Below are 12,344 nucleotides of genomic sequence, written 5' to 3'. Positions count from 1 at the left end.
GTATACAAAATATTAAGGACACCAGCTCTTTCCATGACATAGACTGACCTTGTGAATACAGGTGAAAGATATGATCTCTTATTTATGTCACTTGTTAAATCCACATCAATCAGTGTAGATGAAGGAGAGGAGACAGGTTAAAGAAGGATTTTTAAACCTTGAGACTATTAAGACATGGATTGTGTGACATTCAGAGGGTGGATGGGCAACACAAAATATTTAAGTGCCTTTGAACGAGGTATGGTAGTATGTGTCAGGCGCACCGGTTTGTGTCAAGAACTGCAACGCTGCTGGGGTTTTCACACTCATCAGTTTCCTGTGTGTATCAGGAATGGCCCACTACTCAAGGAAGGTGTTCATAATGTTTTTTACATACCTGATACGTGAAAGTGGAGGGCGCCCTCATGTGGTCAAAGAGCTTCACATGAAATTCGAGTATTGTAGACTTCGACAGGAACGGACAATTTTTTTCACCGTTCTCCGCAGGATTCGAACCTGCGCGGGAAGAAAATAACAGATTTCTAGTCCATCGCCTTAACCACTCGGCCACGACAACTGCCGCGAGAACTCTTGCAAATCCTTTTTAGTTAGACTATAATAAATTGCTTAATTAATACCATAATAAAGTGTTTAAGTGCATTATCAAGCGCAATATGAAGATTCTACATCGATCGATTTAGAAAAAAAATTCTCAAGAGGTAATGTATTACACCATGATTTGGAATGACTTCCCTGTGACAGACGGGCGATAAAGCATTTTCAGGAGAGGGATTCAACACCACGCCTCCAGGGGAAAGCAGCGCCTTAGAAGGCTCGGCCATGCTGATTCCGTAACGACAGCACGAGGTCTAAAATTCAATATTCTGACGTACTCCGACCAACAAATGTGTAGATTCTAACATACTCGATTGGTCATTGTAATGACTTGATGTAGAACGTGTATCGGTAGAAATAGTAATATTATATGATTTATTTTTCTTCACAAAGCCAGAACAACAGAAAGAAAGAAAGTTGCCCAGGATGCAGATACATCGTCTCACCACTAAGGGTCAATAACGGAACATGATAACTTGTATTCATATGTAAAAAATACGAGAATTATTCACTACACATGTTAACTAGGTGTTATTTCCATTATCTTAAGTCATTTATTTCTCAACAGGTTATTACAAAGCAGTATGACGTGCAGGCGTTAAAAGCTTGTCAGAAGTGGGATTCCAATCCACACCTCCAGGGGAGACTGCGACCTGAAAGGATTCTCTTAATTATTCACTACACATGTCAACTAGGCGTTATTTCCATTATCTTAAGTCATTTATTTGTCAACTGGTTATTACAAAGCAGTATGACATGCAGGCGTTAAAAGCTTGTCAGAAGTGGGATTCGAACCCACGCCTCCAGTGGAGACTGCGACCTGAACGCAGCGCCTTAGACCGCTCGGTCATCCTGCCTCTGAACAGCTTGATTTGGTGTCGGGATAAAGCGTACTAGGTAAAAGTAGAAATAGGTCCGGCCTCCTGAGATCACCACAAAGTCCAGTAAATGCACAATACTGACTTGCACTTTCAACATCAAATAGTCATTGGTTTTTATCAATTAAAAACTCCAGTCATTGATTTATCCTCAATATGTCCTTCAATGGAAAAAGCGTGAGTCGTGACAACGACCGACGAGTTGTCCGTTCCGAGATGCCTTTTGTTATTTGCCTGTTTGTGGCCCGCCTGTGAAATTCGTGCAATTCTCTTTCAACCTCTCATCAACTAGCTGTTTTTGCAGAATGTTAAAAATACGATAGTTATTCACTACACATTTTAACTAGGTGTTATTTCCATTATCTTAAGTCATTTATTTCTCAACAGGTTATTACAAAGCAGTATGACATGCAGGCGTTAAAAGCTTGTCAGAAGTGGGATTCGAACCCACACCTCCAGGGGAGACTGCGACCTGAAAGGATTCTCTTAATTATTCACTACACATGTTAACTAGGTGTTATTTCCATTATCTTAAGTCATTTATTTGTCAACTGGTTATTGCAAAGCAGTATGACATGCAGGCGTTAAAAGCTTGTCAGAAGTGGGATTCGAACCCACACCTCCAGGGGAGACTGCGACCTGAAAGGATTCTCTTAATTATTCACTACACATGTTAACTAGGGGTTATTTCCATTATCTTAAGTCATTTATTTGTCAACTGGTTATTACAAAGCAGTATGACATGCAGGCGTTAAAAGATTGTCAGAAGTGGGATTCGAACCCACGCCTCCAATGGAGACTGCGACCTAAACGCAGCGCCTTAGACCGCTCGGCCATCCTGACTCTGAACAGCTTGATTTGGTGTTGGGATAAAGCGTACTAGGTAAAAGTAGAAATAGGCACGGCCTCCTGAGATCACCACAAAGACCAGTAAATGCACAATACTGACTTGCACTTTCAACATCAAATAGTCATTGGTTTTTATCAATTAAAAACTCCAGTCATTGATTTATCCTCAATATGTCCTTCAATGGAAAAAGCGTAGTCGTGACAACGACCGACGAGTTGTGCGTTCCGAGATGCCTTTTGTTATTTGCCTGTTTGTGGCCCGCCTGTGAAATTCGTGCAATTCTCTTTCAACCTCTCATCAACTAGCTGTTTTTGCAGAATGTTAAAAATACGATAGTTATTCACTACACATTTTGACTAGGTGTTATTTCCATTATCTTAAGTCATTTATTTCTCAACAGGTTATTACAAAGCAGTATGACATGCAGGTGTTAAAAGCTTGTCAGAAGTGGGATTCGAACCCACACCTCCAGGGGAGACTGCGACCTGAAAGGATTCTCTTAATTATTCACTACACATGTTAACTAGGTGTTATTTCCATTATCTTAAGTAATTTAATTGTCAACTGGTTATTACAAAGCAGTATGACATGCAGGCGTTAAAAGTTTGTCAGAAGTGGGATTCGAACCCACGCCTCCAGTGGAGACAGCGACCTGAAAGGATTCTCTTAATTATTCACTACACATGTTAACTAGGTGTTATTTCCATTATCTTAAGTCATTTATTTGTCAACATGTTATTACAAAGCAGTATGACATGCAGGCGTTAAAAGCTTGTCAGAAGTGGGATTCCAACCCACACCTCCAGTGGAGACTGCGACCTGAAAGGATTCTCTTAATTATTCACTACACATGTTAACTAGGTGTTATTTCCATTATCTTAAGTCATTTATTTGTCAACTGGTTATTACAAAGCAGTATGACATGCAGGCGTTAAAAGCATGTCAGAAGTGGGATTCGAACACACGACTCCAGTTGAGACTGCGACCTGAACGCAGCGCCTTAGACCGCTCGGTCATCCTGCCTCTGAACAGCTTGATTTGGTGTTGGGATAAAGCGTACTAGGTAAAAGTAGAAATAGGTCCGGCCTCCTGAGATCACCACAAAGTCTAGTAAATGCACAATACTGACTTGCACTTTCAACATCAAATAGTCATTGGTTTTTATCAATTAAAAACTCCAGTCATTGATTTATCCTCAATATGTCCTTCAATGGAAAAAGCGTAGTCGTGACAACGACCGACGAGTTGTCCGTTCCGAGATGCCTTTTGTTATTTGCCTGTTTGTGGCCCGCCTGTGAAATTCGTGCAATTCTCTTTCAACCTCTCATCAACTAGCTGTTTTTGCAGAATGTTAAAAATACGATAGTTATTCACTACACATTTTAACTAGGTGTTATTTCCATTATCTTAAGTCATTTATTTCTCAACAGGTTATTACAAAGCAGTATGACATGCAGGCGTTAAAAGCTTGTCAGAAGTGGGATTCGAACCCACACCTCCAGGGGAGACTGCGACCTGAAAGGATTCTCTTAATTATTCACTACACATGTTAACTAGGTGTTATTTCCATTATCTTAAGTCATTTATTTGTCAACTGGTTATTACAAAGCAGTATGACATGCAGGCGTTAAAAGCTTGTCAGAAGTGGGATTCGAACCCACACCTCCAGTGGAGACTGCGACCTAAACGCAGCGCCTTAGACCGCTCGGCCATCCTGACTCTGAACAGCTTGATTTGGTGTTGGGATAAAGCGTACTAGGTAAAAGTAGAAATAGGCACGGCCTCCTGAGATCACCACAAAGACCAGTAAATGCACAATACTGACTTGCACTTTCAACATCAAATAGTCATTGGTTTTTATCAATTAAAAACTCCAGTCATTGATTTATCCTCAATATGTCCTTCAATGGAAAAAGCGTAGTCGTGACAACGACCGACGAGTTGTGCGTTCCGAGATGCCTTTTGTTATTTGCCTGTTTGTGGCCCGCCTGTGAAATTCGTGCAATTCTCTTTCAACCTCTCATCAACTAGCTGTTTTTGCAGAATGTTAAAAATACGATAGTTATTCACTACACATTTTAACTAGGTGTTATTTCCATTATCTTAAGTCATTTATTTCTCAACAGGTTATTACAAAGCAGTATGACATGCAGGTGTTAAAAGCTTGTCAGAAGTGGGATTCGAACCCACACCTCCAGGGGAGACTGCGACCTGAAAGGATTCTCTTAATTATTCACTACACATGTTAACTAGGTGTTATTTCCATTATCTTAAGTAATTTAATTGTCAACTGGTTATTACAAAGCAGTATGACATGCAGGCGTTAAAAGTTTGTCAGAAGTGGGATTCGAACCCACGCCTCCAGTGGAGACTGCGACCTGAAAGGATTCTCTTAATTATTCACTACACATGTTAACTAGGTGTTATTTCCATTATGTTAAGTCATTTATTTGTCAACTGGTTATTACAAAGCAGTATGACATGCAGGCGTTAAAAGCTTGTCAGAAGTGGGATTCCAACCCACACCTCCAGTGGAGACTGCGACCTGAAAGGATTCTCTTAATTATTCACTACACATGTTAACTAGGTGTTATTTCCATTATGTTAAGTCATTTATTTGTCAACTGGTTATTACAAAGCAGTATGACATGCAGGCGTTAAAAGCATGTCAGAAGTGGGATTCGAACACACGACTCCAGTTGAGACTGCGACCTGAACGCAGCGCCTTAGACCGCTCGGTCATCCTGCCTCTGAACAGCTTGATTTGGTGTTGGGATAAAGCGTACTAGGTAAAAGTAGAAATAGGCACGGCCTCCTGAGATCACCACAAAGGATCACCAAAAAGACCAGTAAATGCACAATACTGACTTGCACTTTCAACATCAAATAGTCATTGGTTTTTATCAATTAAAAACTCCAGTCATTGATTTATCCTCAATATGTCCTTCAATGGAAAAAGCGTAGTCGTGACAACGACCGACGAGTTGTGCGTTCCGAGATGCCTTTTGTTATTTGCCTGTTTGTGGCCCGCCTGTGAAATTCGTGCAATTCTCTTTCAACCTCTCATCAACTAGCTGTTTTTGCAGAATGTTAAAAATACGATAGTTATTCACTACACATTTTAACTAGGTGTTATTTCCATTATCTTAAGTCATTTATTTCTCAACAGGTTATTACAAAGCAGTATGACATGCAGGCGTTAAAAGCTTGTCAGAAGTGGGATTCGAACCCACACCTCCAGGGGAGACTGCGACCTGAAAGGATTCTCTTAATTATTCACTACACATGTTAACTAGGTGTTATTTCCATTATCTTAAGTCATTTATTTGTCAACTGGTTATTACAAAGCAGTATGACATGCAGGCGTTAAAAGCTTGTCAGAAGTGGGATTCGAACCCACACCTCCAGTGGAGACTGCGACCTGAAAGGATTCTCTTAATTATTCACTACACATGTTAACTAGGTGTTATTTCCATTATGTTAAGTCATTTATTTGTCAACTGGTTATTACAAAGCAGTATGACATGCAGGCGTTAAAAGCTTGTCAGAAGTGGGATTCGAACCCACACCTCCAGGGGAGACTGCGACCTGAAAGGATTCTCTTAATTATTCACTACACATGTTAACTAGGTGTTATTTCCATTATCTTAAGTCATTTATTTGTCAACTGGTTATTACAAAGCAGTATGACATGCAGGCGTTAAAAGCTTGTCAGAAGTGGGATTCGAACCCACGCCTCCAGTGGAGACTGCGACCTGAACGCAGCGCCTTAGACCGCTCGGCCATCCTGACTCTGAACAGCTTGATTTGGTGTTGGGATAAAGCGTACTAGGTAAAAGTAGAAATAGGCACGGCCTCCTGAGATCACCACAAAGACCAGTAAATGCACAATACTGACTTGCACTTTCAACATCAAATAGTCATTGGTTTTTATCAATTAAAAACTCCAGTCATTGATTTATCCTCAATATGTCCTTCAATGGAAAAAGCGTAGTCGTGACAACGACCGACGAGTTGTCCGTTCCGAGATGCCTTTTGTTATTTGCCTGTTTGTGGCCCGCCTGTGAAATTCGTGCAATTCTCTTTCAACCTCTCATCAACTAGCTGTTTTTGCAGAATGTTAAAAATACGATAGTTATTCACTACACATTTTAACTAGGTGTTATTTCCATTATCTTAAGTCATTTATTTCTCAACAGGTTATTACAAAGCAGTATGACATGCAGGCGTTAAAAGCTTGTCAGAAGTGGGATTCGAACCCACACCTCCAGGGGAGACTGCGACCTGAAAGGATTCTCTTAATTATTCACTACACATGTTAACTAGGTGTTATTTCCATTATCTTAAGTAATTTATTTGTCAACTGGTTATTACAAAGCAGTATGACATGCAGGCGTTAAAAGCTTGTCAGAAGTGGGATTCGAACCCACACCTCCAGTGGAGACTGCGACCTGAAAGGATTCTCTTAATTATTCACTACACATGTTAACTAGGTGTTATTTCCATTATCTTAAGTCATTTATTTGTCAACTGGTTATTACAAAGCAGTATGACATGCAGGCGTTAAAAGCTTGTCAGAAGTGGGATTCGAACCCACGCCTCCAGTGGAGACTGCGACCTGAACGCAGCGCCTTAGACCGCTCGGCCATCCTGCCTCTGAACAGCTTGATTTGGTGTTGGGATAAAGCGTACTAGGTAAAAGTAGAAATAGGCACGGCCTCCTGAGATCACCACAAAGACCAGTAAATGCACAATACTGACTTGCACTTTCAACATCAAATAGTCATTGGTTTTTATCAATTAAAAACTCCAGTCATTGATTTATCCTCAATATGTCCTTCAATGGAAAAAGCGTAGTCGTGACAACGACCGACGAGTTGTGCGTTCCGAGATGCCTTTTGTTATTTGCCTGTTTGTGGCCCGCCTGTGAAATTCGTGCAATTCTCTTTCAACCTCTCATCAACTAGCTGTTTTTGCAGAATGTTAAAAATACGATAGTTATTCACTACACATTTTAACTAGGTGTTATTTCCATTATCTTAAGTCATTTATTTCTCAACAGGTTATTACAAAGCAGTATGACATGCAGGCGTTAAAAGCTTGTCAGAAGTGGGATTCGAACCCACACCTCCAGGGGAGACTGCGACCTGAAAGGATTCTCTTAATTATTCACTACACATGTTAACTAGGTGTTATTTCCATTATCTTAAGTCATTTATTTGTCAACTGGTTATTACAAAGCAGTATGACATGCAGGCGTTAAAAGCTTGTCAGAAGTGGGATTCGAACCCACACCTCCAGTGGAGACTGCGACCTGAAAGGATTCTCTTAATTATTCACTACACATGTTAACTAGGTGTTATTTCCATTATCTTAAGTCATTTATTTGTCAACTGGTTATTACAAAGCAGTATGACATGCAGGTGTTAAAAGTTTGTCAGAAGTGGGATTCGAACCCACGCCTCCAGTGGAGACTGCGACCTAAACGCAGCGCCTTAGACCGCTCGGCCATCCTGCCTCTGAACAGCTTGATTTGGTGTTGGGATAAAGCGTACTAGGTAAAAGTAGAAATAGGCACGGCCTCCTGAGATCACCACAAAGACCAGTAAATGCACAATACTGACTTGCACTTTCAACATCAAATAGTCATTGGTTTTTATCAATTAAAAACTCCAGTCATTGATTTATCCTCAATATGTCCTTCAATGGAAAAAGCGTAGTCGTGACAACGACCGACGAGTTGTCCGTTCCGAGATGCCTTTTGTTATTTGCCTGTTTGTGGCCCGCCTGTGAAATTCGTGCAATTCTCTTTCAACCTCTCATCAACTAGCTGTTTTTGCAGAATGTTAAAAATACGATAGTTATTCACTACACATTTTAACTAGGTGTTATTTCCATTATCTTAAGTCATTTATTTCTCAACAGGTTATTACAAAGCAGTATGACATGCAGGCGTTAAAAGCTTGTCAGAAGTGGGATTCGAACCCACACCTCCAGGGGAGACTGCGACCTGAAAGGATTCTCTTAATTATTCACTACACATGTTAACTAGGTGTTATTTCCATTATCTTAAGTCATTTATTTGTCAACTGGTTATTACAAAGCAGTATGACATGCAGGCGTTAAAAGCTTGTCAGAAGTGGGATTCGAACCCACACCTCCAGGGGAGACTGCGACCTGAAAGGATTCTCTTAATTATTCACTACACATGTTAACTAGGTGTTATTTCCATTATCTTAAGTCATTTATTTGTCAACTGGTTATTACAAAGCAGTATGACATGCAGGCGTTAAAAGATTGTCAGAAGTGGGATTCGAACCCACGCCTCCAATGGAGACTGCGACCTAAACGCAGCGCCTTAGACCGCTCGGCCATCCTGACTCTGAACAACTTGCTTTGGTGTTGGGATAAAGCGTACTAGGTAAAAGTAGAAATAGGCACGGCCTCCTGAGATCACCACAAAGACCAGTAAATGCACAATACTGACTTGCACTTTCAACATCAAATAGTCATTGGTTTTTATCAATTAAAAACTCCAGTCATTGATTTATCCTCAATATGTCCTTCAATGGAAAAAGCGTAGTCGTGACAACGACCGACGAGTTGTGCGTTCCGAGATGCCTTTTGTTATTTGCCTGTTTGTGGCCCGCCTGTGAAATTCGTGCAATTCTCTTTCAACCTCTCATCAACTAGCTGTTTTTGCAGAATGTTAAAAATACGATAGTTATTCACTACACATTTTAACTAGGTGTTATTTCCATTATCTTAAGTCATTTATTTCTCAACAGGTTATTACAAAGCAGTATGACATGCAGGCGTTAAAAGCTTGTCAGAAGTGGGATTCGAACCCACACCTCCAGGGGAGACTGCGACCTGAAAGGATTCTCTTAATTATTCACTACACATGTTAACTAGGTGTTATTTCCATTATCTTAAGTCATTTATTTGTCAACTGGTTATTACAAAGCAGTATGACATGCAGGCGTTAAAAGCTTGTCAGAAGTGGGATTCGAACCCACACCTCCAGTGGAGACTGCGACCTGAAAGGATTCTCTTAATTATTCACTACACATGTTAACTAGGTGTTATTTCCATTATGTTAAGTCATTTATTTGTCAACTGGTTATTACAAAGCAGTATGACATGCAGGCGTTAAAAGCTTGTCAGAAGTGGGATTCCAACCCACACCTCCAGTGGAGACTGCGACCTGAAAGGATTCTCTTAATTATTCACTACACATGTTAACTAGGTGTTATTTCCATTATGTTAAGTCATTTATTTGTCAACTGGTTATTACAAAGCAGTATGACATGCAGGCGTTAAAAGCATGTCAGAAGTGGGATTCGAACACACGACTCCAGTGGAGACTGCGACCTGAACGCAGCGCCTTAGACCGCTCGGTCATCCTGCCTCTGAACAGCTTGATTTGGTGTTGGGATAAAGCGTACTAGGTAAAAGTAGAAATAGGCACGGCCTCCTGAGATCACCACAAAGACCAGTAAATGCACAATACTGACTTGCACTTTCAACATCAAATAGTCATTGGTTTTTATCAATTAAAAACTCCAGTCATTGATTTATCCTCAATATGTCCTTCAATGGAAAAAGCGTAGTCGTGACAACGACCGACGAGTTGTCCGTTCCGAGATGCCTTTTGTTATTTGCCTGTTTTGTGGCCCGCCTGTGAAATTCGTGCAATTCTCTTTCAACCTCTCATCAACTAGCTGTTTTTGCAGAATGTTAAAAATACGATAGTTATTCACTACACATTTTAACTAGGTGTTATTTCCATTATCTTAAGTCATTTATTTCTCAACAGGTTATTACAAAGCAGTATGACATGCAGGCGTTAAAAGCTTGTCAGAAGTGGGATTCGAACCCACACCTCCAGGGGAGACTGCGACCTGAAAGGATTCTCTTAATTATTCACTACACATGTTAACTAGGTGTTATTTCCATTATCTTAAGTCATTTAATTTGTCAACTGGTTATTACAAAGCAGTATGACATGCAGGCGTTAAAAGCTTGTCAGAAGTGGGATTCGAACCCACACCTCCAGTGGAGACTGCGACCTGAAAGGATTCTCTTAATTATTCACTACACATGTTAACTAGGTGTTATTTCCATTATCTTAAGTCATTTATTTGTCAACTGGTTATTACAAAGCAGTATGACATGCAGGCGTTAAAAGCTTGTCAGAAGTGGGATTCGAACCCACGCCTCCAGTGGAGACTGCGACCTAAACGCAGCGCCTTAGACCGCTCGGCCATCCTGACTCTGAACAACTTGCTTTGGTGTTGGGATAAAGCGTACTAGGTAAAAGTAGAAATAGGCACGGCCTCCTGAGATCACCACAAAGACCAGTAAATGCACAATACTGACTTGCACTTTCAACATCAAATAGTCATTGGTTTTTATCAATTAAAAACTCCAGTCATTGATTTATCCTCAATATGTCCTTCAATGGAAAAAGCGTAGTCGTGACAACGACCGACGAGTTGTGCGTTCCGAGATGCCTTTTGTTATTTGCCTGTTTGTGGCCCGCCTGTGAAATTCGTGCAATTCTCTTTCAACCTCTCATCAACTAGCTGTTTTTGCAGAATGTTAAAAATACGATAGTTATTCACTACACATTTTGACTAGGTGTTATTTCCATTATCTTAAGTCATTTATTTCTCAACAGGTTATTACAAAGCAGTATGACATGCAGGTGTTAAAAGCTTGTCAGAAGTGGGATTCGAACCCACACCTCCAGGGGAGACTGCGACCTGAAAGGATTCTCTTAATTATTCACTACACATGTTAACTAGGTGTTATTTCCATTATCTTAAGTCATTTATTTGTCAACTGGTTATTACAAAGCAGTATGACATGCAGGCGTTAAAAGCTTGTCAGAAGTGGGATTCGAACCCACGCCTCCAGTGGAGACTGCGACCTGAACGCAGCGCCTTAGACCGCTCGGCCATCCTGACTCTGAACAACTTGCTTTGGTGTTGGGATAAAGCGTACTAGGTAAAAGTAGAAATAGGCACGGCCTCCTGAGATCACCACAAAGACCAGTAAATGCACAATACTGACTTGCACTTTCAACATCAAATAGTCATTGGTTTTTATCAATTAAAAACTCCAGTCATTGATTTATCCTCAATATGTCCTTCAATGGAAAAAGCGTAGTCGTGACAACGACCGACGAGTTGTCCGTTCCGAGATGCCTTTTGTTATTTGCCTGTTTGTGGCCCGCCTGTGAAATTCGTGCAATTCTCTTTCAACCTCTCATCAACTAGCTGTTTTTGCAGAATGTTAAAAATACGATAGTTATTCACTACACATTTTAACTAGGTGTTATTTCCATTATCTTAAGTCATTTATTTCTCAACTGGTTATTACAAAGCAGTATGACATGCAGGCGTTAAAAGCTTGTCAGAAGTGGGATTCGAACCCACACCTCCAGGGGAGACTGCGACCTGAAAGGATTCTCTTAATTATTCACTACACATGTTAACTAGGTGTTATTTCCATTATCTTAAGTCATTTATTTGTCAACTGGTTATTACAAAGCAGTATGACATGCAGGCGTTAAAAGCTTGTCAGAAGTGGGATTCGAACCCACACCTCCAGGGGAGACTGCGACCTGAAAGGATTCTCTTAATTATTCACTACACATGTTAACTAGGTGTTATTTCCATTATCTTAAGTCATTTATTTGTCAACTGGTTATTACAAAGCAGTATGACATGCAGGCGTTAAAAGTTTGTCAGAAGTGGGATTCGAACCCACGCCTCCAGTGGAGACTGCGACCTAAACGCAGCGCCTTAGACCGCTCGGCCATCCTGACTCTGAACAACTGGCTTTGGTGTCGGGATAAAGCGTACTAGGTAAAAGTAGAAATAGGCACGGCCTCCTGAGATCACCACAAAGACCAGTAAATGCACAATACTGACTTGCACTTTCAACATCAAATAGTCATTGTTTTTATCAATTAAAAACTCCAGTCATTGATTTATCCTCAATATGTCCTTCAA

At 40.6% G+C, this 12,344-nt stretch overlaps 1 protein-coding gene and 10 non-coding genes across 11 annotated transcripts in view; all 11 read right to left on the bottom strand.

The window, feature by feature from the left end:
* LOC106595512 (TRAF2 and NCK-interacting protein kinase) overlaps nucleotides 1-611 on the bottom strand; it is a 55,780-nt gene extending 55,169 nt beyond the window's left edge. Inside the window, exon 1 of the mRNA XM_045697749.1 lies at nucleotides 377-611. The gene's annotated coding sequence lies outside the window, so the exon portion shown is untranslated. The remainder of the gene's footprint in view (nucleotides 1-376) is intronic.
* A 757-nt stretch (nucleotides 612-1,368) lies between these two features.
* Nucleotides 1,369-1,451, bottom strand: trnal-cag (transfer RNA leucine (anticodon CAG)). Its single transcript has one exon. It is a non-coding gene; the product is annotated as a tRNA-Leu (tRNA).
* Nucleotides 1,452-2,232: 781 nt separating this feature from the next.
* On the bottom strand, nucleotides 2,233-2,315 carry trnal-uag (transfer RNA leucine (anticodon UAG)). Its single transcript has one exon. It is a non-coding gene; the product is annotated as a tRNA-Leu (tRNA).
* Nucleotides 2,316-3,958: 1,643 nt separating this feature from the next.
* On the bottom strand, nucleotides 3,959-4,041 carry trnal-uag (transfer RNA leucine (anticodon UAG)). The gene has a single exon. It is a non-coding gene; the product is annotated as a tRNA-Leu (tRNA).
* A 1,990-nt stretch (nucleotides 4,042-6,031) lies between these two features.
* On the bottom strand, nucleotides 6,032-6,114 carry trnal-cag (transfer RNA leucine (anticodon CAG)). The gene has a single exon. It is a non-coding gene; the product is annotated as a tRNA-Leu (tRNA).
* Nucleotides 6,115-6,894: 780 nt separating this feature from the next.
* Nucleotides 6,895-6,977, bottom strand: trnal-cag (transfer RNA leucine (anticodon CAG)). Its single transcript has one exon. It is a non-coding gene; the product is annotated as a tRNA-Leu (tRNA).
* Nucleotides 6,978-7,757: 780 nt separating this feature from the next.
* On the bottom strand, nucleotides 7,758-7,840 carry trnal-uag (transfer RNA leucine (anticodon UAG)). The gene has a single exon. It is a non-coding gene; the product is annotated as a tRNA-Leu (tRNA).
* Nucleotides 7,841-8,620: 780 nt separating this feature from the next.
* Nucleotides 8,621-8,703, bottom strand: trnal-uag (transfer RNA leucine (anticodon UAG)). The gene has a single exon. It is a non-coding gene; the product is annotated as a tRNA-Leu (tRNA).
* Nucleotides 8,704-10,515: 1,812 nt separating this feature from the next.
* trnal-uag (transfer RNA leucine (anticodon UAG)) lies at nucleotides 10,516-10,598 on the bottom strand. Its single transcript has one exon. It is a non-coding gene; the product is annotated as a tRNA-Leu (tRNA).
* A 613-nt stretch (nucleotides 10,599-11,211) lies between these two features.
* Nucleotides 11,212-11,294, bottom strand: trnal-cag (transfer RNA leucine (anticodon CAG)). The gene has a single exon. It is a non-coding gene; the product is annotated as a tRNA-Leu (tRNA).
* Nucleotides 11,295-12,074: 780 nt separating this feature from the next.
* Nucleotides 12,075-12,157, bottom strand: trnal-uag (transfer RNA leucine (anticodon UAG)). The gene has a single exon. It is a non-coding gene; the product is annotated as a tRNA-Leu (tRNA).
* Between the last annotated feature and the right edge of the window lie 187 nt (nucleotides 12,158-12,344).

This window comes from Salmo salar, chromosome ssa16 (genome assembly GCF_905237065.1).
Source record: "Salmo salar chromosome ssa16, Ssal_v3.1, whole genome shotgun sequence".
Taxonomy (NCBI): domain Eukaryota; kingdom Metazoa; phylum Chordata; class Actinopteri; order Salmoniformes; family Salmonidae; genus Salmo; species Salmo salar.
This window is presented reverse-complemented; position numbering and strand designations above follow the sequence as displayed.